Genomic DNA, 12,550 nt, shown 5'->3' on the forward strand with positions numbered 1-12,550 from the left:
CAACAGAGACAACGTACCACCTTAATAATCTTCTGCAACTAACCAGTCTCTCAGACCGTAAACACCAAAATGATGTCGCCCAATAGTGTCTGGCAATACATAAAAGTCACACAGACGACTGTCTGAGTTTATAACTGTATCTGAAGTGTGGCCATGTTGAGCTTACTGCCTGACCTCTCAGGTGTTGACATCTTCACCCCGGGCGAACTGAAAAGAGTCTAAAACATGGACACATGCACAGACCACCTTACTAACCTGTTCGTAAGAGACAACGGATAGGGACAGAGATCATAGGGAACGTTTGAAAGGATAAAGTTATCAGACTTTTAGTGAATGACTTTTGTTATAGAATCAGTACCCCGGTAGTTATCCATGTAAGTTGACCATAGTGCACTTAGGTGGATTACAAAGAGCAATGTCAAAGAAAACTATAAATGGAATAACGGCAGGCAAACCTCAGCTGCGAGATAATATTTTAGCATGCTGTCTGGACCATAGAGATGTGTGGATGGGGACACACCCGACGCCAAGGACCATATGTACGAAGTTTATTCAGTTTAGTATTTTATTTTAATGCATGAAAGAAGGAACCAATGGTCAGGAGCCCGCAAGATTGCTCCCTTCAAGAATAAAACAAAAACAAGATAACAGACAACCAAATTCAAGATTCGTTCATTTGGGGATGCCTGGACACACTGCATTTGAAATACTGGAGATCATATGCAGTAGGAAATACAGACAGAGGGAGACAGTCCCAGAGTTGACCTGTTGCATACATGGAGGACTGGGAGTAACGGTTAACTCTGCCATTAGACAGCTGGACAGAAAAGGGATGAGAGTTTTTGCTAGACCGGTGCTGGGCGCCCGCCGTAGTGGCGGAGGGATGCAAGCAGACTTTTCAGAGGAGCAGTGACCACTGCAGTAGCGACAGAAGAGAGACAAAGATGCAACAGTGCGGCGAAGAGACAGAGGTTGAAGGGAGCCAGTAAGAGGAGGGAAGTTAATAAAACGAAATGCCTTTGACTCCTCCGCCTTGTTGAGAAGAGCTGTATGTGGGGAGCATTCCCAAACATGACAGTTGTACTCTGCAAAGGGACGAATATAACCCGTGTATAAAGTCAACAACTGTGCAGGGGTTTAAAAAAAAAAAAAAGGGCATGGAGTCAGCTTAGCATACCCAATCTCTTGGAAGCATGTTTTATAAAGAGGTAATCAATGCCGGTAGGCAACGATGGTCAACTTTAAGTGGGCCGTTGCGATTCAGCCTGTACACACAAAGGAGGACACTTATCTGGTCAGAGTTTAAAAATACCACCTCTCACTCTCTTTGGACACAAACTAAACCACCCAGGCAACAGAAAGAACTCGATACTTGCATCCACACAATAAACAACAAAAAATGTGAAAAAAAATCATATTTTTTTAATGAAACCTCCCATATTATATACTGATTTTGTTCGTACTGCACAAACCTAGTCATTTCAATCGATTTCAGCACCACTGATTTATTTTTTTGGGGGAGGGGGTGAAAATATGGATAGTTCTTAGTGTGTTTTTTTTCTTTTTCGATCCTCTTTATTTTTTCACTGGCGTGTACGCATTTTGCGAAATTTTTCGCGCTCCATTGTGAAGCGCAGGATAGATTTGGGAAGCTAAATATTGCATTGCCAGGTACGCCAGACGTTTTCCTTGCATTTGGTAAGCCGCTGATAGGCAACGAGGAGCAACAAAACCTTGCAGACACAACTAGGTGACAAGCTGGTCATTGTATCCAGGGTTGGTCTGAATCGGTTAATTCTGAAGGGTTGAAGTGCTTGCCACAATTAAACACGACTGCTAGGGGGGGTTGAAGCCAGTCTTCAAAGGGTTGCCACTCGAAAACTGGATGAGTGAGGGGAAAAATGAATCGAACACTTCCGGTAGAGAATGACCTCAACATTACTCCTAAAGAAGTCAGGGCTTTCTACGTCCATTAGTAATGCTTTTACAGCTCAAAACGTGAAAAGTACGAAACAGAGTTTTTTCAGCCGTTGCCTAGCAAACAAAACCTTGCGGACACAACTAGGTCATAGGCTGGTCATTGTGTCCAGGTTTGGTCCGAATCGGTTAAATCTGAAGGGTAGATGTGCCTGCCACAATTAAGCAAGAATACAAGACTACAAGAAAGAAAACGCGACTAACAATAAGGGCAGCATGGAGCTGACCAATACTCTCAAAGTCGGGACACCATTTATACTCTCTTCCAACGAACACTAGCTGATCATATTCAACTGAGTAAATCATAAGAGCCTGAGAGTACTAATATATTCAACATTTTTCGAACTGTCAAAAGAATCCACGTTTATATCACAGATTATACCAAACGATTTTACTTACACCACAGTGAGTCACACGAGCCTGAGTGTGTTAATCTTTCCCTGTTGCTACTTTTCTCTACCTATCGTCGTTTCTCATCTTCCCTCTTGCTTTACATATTTCCTTCCACTCCTCTTCTCTCCTCATACATTCGTCCTTTCCTTGCGACCTATCTCCTCTCTCTCTCTCTCTCTCTCTCTCTCTCTTCTTCTACCGTTCACTCTCTCTCCACTCCCCTCCACCTTCCTCTCTTCTTTCCTCGTCCTCCATCTTCGTCTATTTTTTCTTCCTCCCTACCTCTTTTCCGTACTCTCCCCCATTCCTTCCCCTCTCCTCTCGTCCCTCCTTCCTTCCTTTCCCCTCACCACCAGTCGTCCAGCCCCCTGGATGATCAGTCCACTGTGAAGTTTGGCCGGAGTGAGTTTATTACCTGACAATTATGTTTCGTACCTGGATGGTTAGCGAGGAAAAATAAACATTGCTTAAAGTTTAACGAGTTTTTCGCGGCAATGATTACGTACTCTTTTTCTACCCAGTTTTCGGCGCACAAAATTATCCCCTTCCACTCGCAGGTGTATTTTTTATATTATTTTGCCCTCTCCACACGATTATGTTCAGTTCCACCTCTTCAAGCTGAGAACATCATTTGTTGTTTGTTCTTGCTTTTACCACATAATTTTAAGCAGCTAAACCCCTCCAGCTCTGGAAAGATTTTTTGACGTGGTGGGATAAATACAACCGCCATTAATTCATTTAAACCTTTCAGTCTGATGACGTGTTTTTTTATCATTGCTATCTCTGCACAACTTTACTCAGCTTTTGAGATTTTTTTTTTCGAATTGGAGAAGTTGGATACAAACGTCCTTCATTATTACTGTTACTCATATAGATCCTTCCTCAGCTGAATAAAATCGTCTAATGGAAGAAAAAATATGGTAGATATAGGGGTTAATATTAGTGGTCCATCTGTAAGTAAACATGAAGGTCTGGTTGGTGATAGAATAAAATGAAACCGGTATCTGACTGAAGAATGTAAAGAGGTATTGAAGTTGAAAAGTAGCAATTTCTAGTTACCTGTTCTTATCCTAGTTTTCTTATTGTCTTGAGGAAAGGGAAAAAAAAAACAGCTGCTACTCTCATAACTGAAGGGGAATTCTTCATAGAGTGGAAAACGGAAACATGCATTGTGACTTGTCATTATTTGTCATCCATTGTCACACAAGCATCCAGAAAAAATAAAAGTTTGGCATGTCTAGAATGGGAGAAACAAATGTGCAAGTCATGGGCGCCACCGCTTTCTCAGCAGTTTACGTAATTTTCTTCCTCAATTTCCGCAACTTCTCATTTTCATACGCAATGCCGTTTTTCGTCTGGACAGAGTATACGTCTTTTATACGGCACATTATGGTCTTTCACGATTTCTCTGGAAAGTAACTTCATTTTTGCTGGCTTGGTGAAGTATGCCGTATTGAACCATAATTTAAGCATTTTTATATATAAGTTCAGGGAGCTGTTGCCTCTCCTAACATCAAGAGGGATATTTCTCCATGCAAAGGGATCATTGTATGCAGCATGTGTTAGAAGTGTAATACTGTACGGTAGTGACACCTGGGCCATAAAGGAAGAGGACATTCGTAGGCTCACACGAGCAGAAATGGCAATGATTAAATGGATGTGCAGTCTATCCTTGAATGTGAGGCCACGGGGGTCTAGGACAGACTGAAGAATTGAGAGGAAGGACTGGGCTTGAATGTATGATTTTGTGATGAGGAGGGGTAGAATGAAGTGGTTTGGGCATGTTGAAAGGATGGAGGATGACATTTATTGGGAGCGGAGAGTGAGAGGCGTGAACGTCGGAGATAGGGTTGCGAAAGGCAGACCAAAACAGACCTGGGACCAAGACATAGCGTGTGACCTCAGGGCTAAGGTGCTGATTATGCAGGCTGCTAGAGATCCGGCAGCATGGAGAGCCGCCATTAGGTGACCAAGGCCGACGTATGTACGTGCGTTGGAGCCTCTATAAATGATAGGATAACATGCGGACTAAATAAGGTTGGTTTGGTTAAAAAGTATATGTTTAGCAAAGCAAAATTTTGCGGTTTTCCACTTTTTCTTCGTTGAGTACTATCGGAATCCTGAAATAACGGGGAACAGAGAATAGCCGATGTAAGCATGTATTGGGTGGAGGCAGCCTGGCCGGTGAGGCGAAACAAAGTAAATGGATCAAGGTTTCTTCGTTAAGTTGTTGTGGAAACAAAGCCTCTTTTGTCGGGGCTATTGAGTAAGCAGGGGAGGTAGGAAGAGAAGATAAAGAGTGAGGGGAGGTGGAAGAAAATAGAGTAAAATAGAATAAAGATGTGCGTAGTGGATAATCCAATGACAGAGCGTACAGAATGGGTAAAAGAAGAATAAAATTGGACTACAGAATGAGGGTGAGAACAGGAAAGGAGAATACCCGGTACCTTGTTGTGTGAATAGTTATGACACCTACTTTTGGGGCAAAGGAAAATATATGAAACGGGAAGAAATGGAAGATGACAGATAAGCATGCGTCGTGAGAAGCGGGTAGGTATAGACTGAAGTGCCAGAAGGTGAATTACAAACGTTTTATTAATAAAAGCGAGACTTTCTGTGTTGAGGATGATGCCCTATAAAAGAAAGGAGAAAGAGGGACAGTCTGTTGCAAACAGGGGACACGGGAGGCAATGGAGGAGGAGGAGGATTTAAGGCGCAATATAACAATGTTCTGGGAAATCTGATGAATTGGGAGGGATGCAAGCCAATGTGGCAAAAGAGAGAAAGGATAAATGAGAGGAAAATTAAGAAAAGACGTCTGTAGCAAAGGTAATAGAAGAGATGATTTTCCCTCTGGATACCAGAAGCTTACTTGAGCACAATAATTTTTTTTGGAAGCAGGAAGAATATGACACTTCTAGGTCCATAACAATGAAACGGTTCTAATAAATGAATGATGACCAAGAGATATAAGCTGGGAGAAAGAGATGGAGGATGAACAGTACAAGAAACAATAAGTAAGCTACGATCCAGTGAAATACTATAAATGACTGGGGAAGGGATGAAAAGTGAGGGGCAAGATGGAATAAGAGATGTGGAGGAACACACTGGATGTACGATAAAAAGTGAGTGACAGACGTGATGGATGCAAGAGGAAAATTAAAAAGGCCATTTACAAGGACAAATTATAGCAAGCAAATGTTGGTACAGTCGAAAGAGGGAACAACAATAGATGTATTTATTATTTACAGGAATAACTGTTTATTCATCAAGAAGTGCAAGGTTACGTAGGTAAAAAGAAAAATGTAAGAAGTCAGTAAGTCAGGACAGACCAGATGGGGTGACTCCCGTGAGAAAGCAAGACTGTTACTACAAATACGGTAAATGAAAGGATGTGTGTAATTCACCGGGTCGGTCAGGATCATTTGATGGTCGTGATCGTCAGCTTTTACCCTCCCGGAAGGGAGCCGAGAGCTCATATAGTCCGATCTAAGGGCAAGGCTGTGACCTTCACACACGCACACACCCGTCCCCTTGCTCAAGGGGAACAGTAACCACCTACTTCGTCAGTGAAACTTTTCGCAACCTGAGCGAGGCGCGAACTCCCGTCCACCAGTTGGCAAGCGAGAGCGTTACCACTGCACCAGCGAGCGGTGTGTGTGTGTGTGTGTGTGTGTGTGTGTGTGTGTGTGTGTGCGCGAATATGTTTCAGTGCATATGAATTTCACCAGTTTAACTGAGAAAGGGGAGAAAACTTTGAGAAAACTAAAAAAAAGTACCTGTACAAAAATAAAAGCGGTGTGACTGAAAGGGAACCCATTCGAGGCGGCACACCAACATGAAAGTATGTAAAGGCGGGGAAGGGTTGGATATAATGGAAAGGAAATGGACTAAAACCAGACGATAGGGAGGGGCAGACTAAAGATAAATTTGGAGAGGCAGGACAGAAGTAAACCGTCAGGAACAGACAAAGAACAGGCAAGACCTGAACTGGGAGCTTATGTCGTTAGGTCTGGGAATGGGGATATTGACTAATGAAGAAGAAGACAGTTTACATTAATGCCAGCGGCTACACGAGGAACATTAAGGCAAGGTAGGGAGAGAAAAGGAAGGGTGGCCGGATAGAATACAAAACGCAACTGCCGAATTCACAATGTAGATCCTTACTTCGGCTTTAGGTACGAACAGGCTGAGAAAGAAAATATTTTACCAAAGCATAGCATGGTCACCCCAGGAATCGAACTCGGGTATTCTAGGTTTCAGGCTACGTGTGCTTTCAACTGAGCAAACACCACCCCGAAAGGTCAGAACAAGGCTGGGACAGAGGGGCAGGGTGGGAGCTGTGAAATAAACATATGGCATGAAGGGACAGGATAGGCTGGAATAAACAGGTTGCATTTGTGAGAGGGACAGAGTGAAGTTGGGATGGAAATAATAGTAATACTGCTATGGGCAAAACAGGCCAGCGTGGTGGAATTGGGAAGGCAAGGTAAGAAAAGGTACCGGTTAAATGAAGGGTGGTGGGATAGGAGAAGAATGGTTGGGAGATTTTAGGTAGGACTGTGGAATATGAAAGGCAGAGTAGAGAGAGAAAAGAAAGGGTGGCCGGATAGATGAACTTAACAAAAGGCAAAGCAGGGTGGCAGGAGAGTGCAATGAGGCTGGAAGAAGTGAGTTCGTTGCTTTATTGTGTGGGTGATGAAGGAGCCAAGTCAGAGGATCCTAATATTAAAGAGGATAATGGTTACAGGGTTCTCACAGGATGGAGACTTTTATTATACTTCAGTTACGTTTATCCTAGATTATCACAGGAAATTAGGTATCTATATAAACAGATGCTGCAACATGGCATTACCTTAGATTCAAGCTTACCTAACTGTCACATCGAACAATCTTAAGGCTGGCAGGAGGCTATATATATTTCCGTTTTCGTACATTAACTTTTATGAGTCATAATACAAAAAATTTGGAGTCAGGGTCAGTGTGTTGTCAGCCCCCATAACTTCCATCTGCTCACTCCTCATGCGGAGACGTTGTTTAGTGTGACTTTTATTACACCATCTCTGTATACAATGTTGAAGAACTTGTCGCAGTAAATGTTTCAGCTCTCTCATAGTGAGAGCTGTTGCAATGCTACATGTTTTGCATGCTTTACCTCCCTGAGCGACCATAATACCTTGCCTGCTGGGTAACATGAAAATATCCTCTCCATTATCGACGGAATTCATTAGCTTCAGCAGAATTTCTCCAGCACTCGAAATTCTTTCAGAATGCTTAAGTGACTGTCTTCTTAATTAATTGTCATCTATGTTACATCAGAAATATTTATCATGTAATTTCTGAATGTCACTGTTTTCACACTTTACTTGTACAGTATAGTCGTTTACTATAGTTATGATTATGGGTAGATGAAAAGGAACTCTTATAAAGAAAATGTAAACAACTCAGCACTTAACTGCATTCCTAGCTGTCTGTGAATATTGAGTGAAAATATTCAGTCTGACAATGGGCTAGACAACTTTATTCAAACTTATGGAAGTGTGAACTGAATCACGGAGGAAACTTCACTTTCCACTCTCGAGGAGTCTTTCTCTGAGTATGCTGATTTAATAAAAATATGCTTAGCACTTCACATACGGTACTGTGATGACACTGGCATCCCGTATCTACTCATCCGAACTAATAAATCGCACCCCCTACCTATCTATCTATTTATAGCTAGACGCCTTAATTTCATAAGGGACGGCCACAAAAAAATCGCCTTCATGTCGCCTTCTACCCTGTCATTTCGCTGTCCTCCTTCCAGCTCACACTCTCCTCTCCCATATACCTCTCCACTCCAACCCTCCATCTCATCCTCGATCTCCCTCTCCCCCTCCCCTCGTCCACCTCACTCACGTACACTCTCCTTGATAGTTTCTCGCTCTCCATCCTCTCCACATGAACAAACCACCTCAATGTATTTCTCTCAATGCTTTGTATCACATCCTCACCACAACGCTCCTTCACTTCCTCATTTGTCAGTCGCTCTCTCCATGTAACTCCACATGCTCCTCTCAAATAACTCATTTCCTCTGCTCTCACTCTTGACTTGTGTCCTTCCAACGAGGTCCAAGCTTCGCTTCCATACATGAGAGTTGGTATCACAATGCTATCATGTAGCGACCTTTTTTACTTACATGCTCACTTCCTTATTTCTTCTCATTGCTTTCAAAGAACCAGCCACCTTTCTTGCTTGTTGTACCCTTTCAAGCACTTCATCCTCAAAACTCCCATCCTTATTCATCACACTATGCAAGTATTTACATACACTCAGATTTTCCATGTCATCATCATCCAAGCTCACTGTACATTCAGTGATTGTATGTCTCTCGAAGACCACAACTTTACTCTTCCTTACAGTCATCTTTAGATTCCGTTTCTCACCCACTCTCTCTCAGACTCATTCACTACCGTAAGCCTCGCAGTTCCTCTTCGTCTTCACTCAACAATACAGTATCGACTGTAAACATCAGTACAGGAAGTTTCCAAACGCTGCCCTCTCTCCTTACAGCCACTCCAACAACCACTGCTCAACCTTGTATCCCTTTTATAACTCCATCCATATACAAATTGGGCAGCCATGGAGACATGACACATATCAGTTTCAGTCCATCATGCAAATAGAAGAATTCACTCAGTTCACCATCCACACTCACTGCAGCCCTAGCACCCTCATACATGTTCTTCACGTACTTCAACAGCTTCCCATTTACTCCATATATTCTTAATATTTTCCACATTCCTTGTCTACCCACTCTGCCATATGCTTTCTCCAAATCCATGAAGACTGTATACAACTTCTTTCCCTTCTCTAGAAACTTTTCCACTAAAGGCTTTTGGATGAATACGAGTATCTAATATATACACAACCTCTTCCTTCCTAAAACCTCCTGTTCTTCTCCATCTAATTCCTCTGTTATTTCCCTAACTCCGTCAGTAAGTATCCTATTACATTCTTTTCCTGTTAGACTGATATGACAAATGCCCCTATGAATACCACACACTGCTTTTTCCCCTTTCGCTTTGTACAGGGGAACAATTATACCTGACTTCCAAGGCTTCGGGACTCTACCTTCCTTCTAGGTCAGTCTTCACATCATCCATATTCATTCTACTACTATGTCTTCCCTATGCTTCAGCTTTTCACCACACACTCCATCAATTCTTGGGGCTTTCCCCATTTTAACTTTCTTCACTGCTTCCACTAATTCCATCCCACTGATCTCTCCTCCCTTCTCATCTCCCTCCTTCTCCCAGTCATTCCCCAACCACTGATACTCGCGTTTCTTTAATTCTCCGTGTTCAACAACTCCTTAGAATGTTCCCTCTATTTGCTCGGTTTTTCTCCCTGCACTACTTGCGATCTACCATTTTTATTATTGACTCCTCCACTACCTCCTTTACCACCCTGTCGAACTCTCTTTACTTTCTTTCAGAGCACTTTTTTACATTCCCTCCAGCTTACACTCAGATTCCTTCCAAACTTCTCATCCTCTTTCTTGTTACGCTCTCATACTAAGATTTTCGCCTCTCTTTTCTTCTCTACATATAACTCTGTACTGCATCTCTCAATTTCCCCCATGCCTCTGCTTCTCATCCACTCACTATATGCTTTCTTCTTTTCCGCCACAGCCTGTCTCACCTCTTCATTCCATCATGCTGTTCTTTGCACACCTTTTCGTCTTCTCTTCACCCCGCACACCACCTCACATGCTGCATGGATGTCTTCTGTGAATATCTTGCACACACTTTCCACCTCCCCCATCTGATCCAGATCATGTTTACCCAATCGTTCCTCCACTTCTCTCTTATATTCTGCCTTTTTTTTTACATCCTCTTGTTACCTCCCTGCCCTCTTTACATGGAATGCTTCCTCCTGTCTTTCTCTCTTTCTATTTATCCATCGCATTTGTACCTTGACTTTCATCACCACCAAGTGGTGATCAAAGAGTCCACGTCCCCAGCCTCTGTGCTCTTGCATCCAGCATATATCTTCTTATTCTCTCATCCACACACACACTAAGCCAGTCAATGCCTTCTGTTCATTCACTTCACCACCCATCATACTCATCACTCGCCATGTATGCTTGTGGATTATTTTGTGCCGAAAGAGGGTAGGCTATTGGATATCACCAACCCCCTCCCCGCACATATATATATATTTTTTTTTTATGCGAGGAAGAAGGAACCAAAGGCCATGAGCCCGCAGTAACAGTTCCCTCCAGGAGAAAAACAAAATACAATAGAGAGCCAAAATCAAGATCCGATCATTTTAAGATGCCTGAACACACTGCGTTTGAAAGACTGGAGATCATAGGCAGCAGGAAATACAGACAGAGGGAGACAGTTCCAGAGCTGACCTGTTGCATAAATGAAAGACTGGGAGTAACGGTTAACTCTTGCATTAGAGAGTTGGACAGAAAAGGGATGAGAGTTTGCTGCCAGACGGGTGCTACGCGCCCGTCGTAAAGGTGGAGGAATGCACGCAGACAGTTCAGAGGAGCAGTGACCATTAAAGTAGCGATAGAAAAGAGATAAAGATGCAACAGTGCGGCGAAGAGACAGAGGTTGAAGGGAGTCAGTAAGAGGAGGAGAGTTAATGAGACGAAAAGCCTTTGACTCCACCCTATTGAGAAGAGCTGTATGTGGGGAGCCTCCCCACACATGAGAGTTGTACTCCACACAGGGGCGGATAAAACCCCTGTATAGAGTCAACAATTGTGCAGGGGTAAAGAAAGAGCGGAGTCGGCTTAGCACACCCAATCTCTTGGAAGCAGATTTTACAAGAGATGTAATATGATCTTTCCAAGATAAGTCCCGAGTAAATGAAACCCCAAACATGTTCAAGGATGATGCAGGATTAAGCTGAATATTATTAAACATTAGTGGGTATACCTGTGGAAGATTTTGTCGGGTTGATAGGTGTAAGAACTGAGTCTTAGATGCATTAAAGACGACCATAATATTTTTACCCCAGTCAGAGATACGAGCCAAGTCAGACATTAGGTGTGCCATAGCCTCATCCCTTGTTTGTTGAAGTAACTGTTGAGATGGGCGTTGCGGGAACCGAATGGAAAGGTGAAGGGTGGAGTCATCAGCGTATGAGTGGATAGGGTTAGATGTACAGCTTAGAAGGTCATTGATGAATAAAAGGAAGAGAGTTGGTGATAGGACAGAGCCCTGAGGAACACCACTGTTGATAGATCTAGGAGAAGAACGATGGCCGTCTACAACAGCGGCTATAGAACGACCAGAAAGGAAGCTAGCGATGAAGGCACAGATAGAAGGATAGAAACCGTAGGAGGGCAGTTTGGAAATTAAAGATTTCTGCCAGACTCGATCGAAAGCCTTTGAGATGTCAAGTGCAATGGCAAAGCTTTCGCCAAAGTCCCGAAAGGAGGATGACCAGGAGTCTGAAAGGTAGGTGAGAAGATCGCCAGTGGAGCGTCCCTGACGGAACCCATACTGACGATCGGAAAGAAGGTTGTGATAGGAAAGATGCCTTAACATTTTTCTATTAAGAATTGACTCGAAAACTTTTGAAATACAGGACGTTAAAGCAATTGGACGATAGTTGGAGGGTTGGGAGTGGTCACCCTTCTTTGGGACTGGCTGAATGAGAGCAAACTTCCAGCAAGAAGGAAAGGTACAAGTTCACAGACAAAGGCGAAAGAGTTTGCCTAGGCAGGGTGTAAACACAGAAGCACAGTTCTTGAGAACAACAGGAGGGACCCCATCAGGCCCATATGCCTTGTTAGTACTGAGGCCAGTGATGGCAGAAAATACATCCAATGAAGAAATTTTAATGTCAGCCATGAGGAAGTCAGAGGGGGGAAGTCATGGAGGAACAGCACCGGAATCGTCTAAGGTGTAATTGGAGGAGAAAGTCTGTGCGAAGAGATCTGCTTTATCAGTAGAAGAAATAGCTACAGAACCATCAGAGTAGAAAAGAGGAGGGAAGGATGATGAGGTAAAGTTGTTAGAAAGATTTTTGGCAAGGTGCCAGAAGGAGCGGGAAGAATTCGAGTTGGAGAGTTGAGAGCATTTAGTATGGATGAAATTATTTTTAGTAGAGCGAAGAACAGACTTAGCACGATTCCGGGCAGAAACGTAAAGATGATGTGATTCAGGAGTGGGT

This window comes from Coenobita brevimanus, chromosome 23 (genome assembly GCF_032717465.1).
Source record: "Coenobita brevimanus isolate Jiangsu-jjx chromosome 23, ASM3271746v2, whole genome shotgun sequence".
NCBI lineage: Eukaryota > Metazoa > Arthropoda > Malacostraca > Decapoda > Coenobitidae > Coenobita > Coenobita brevimanus.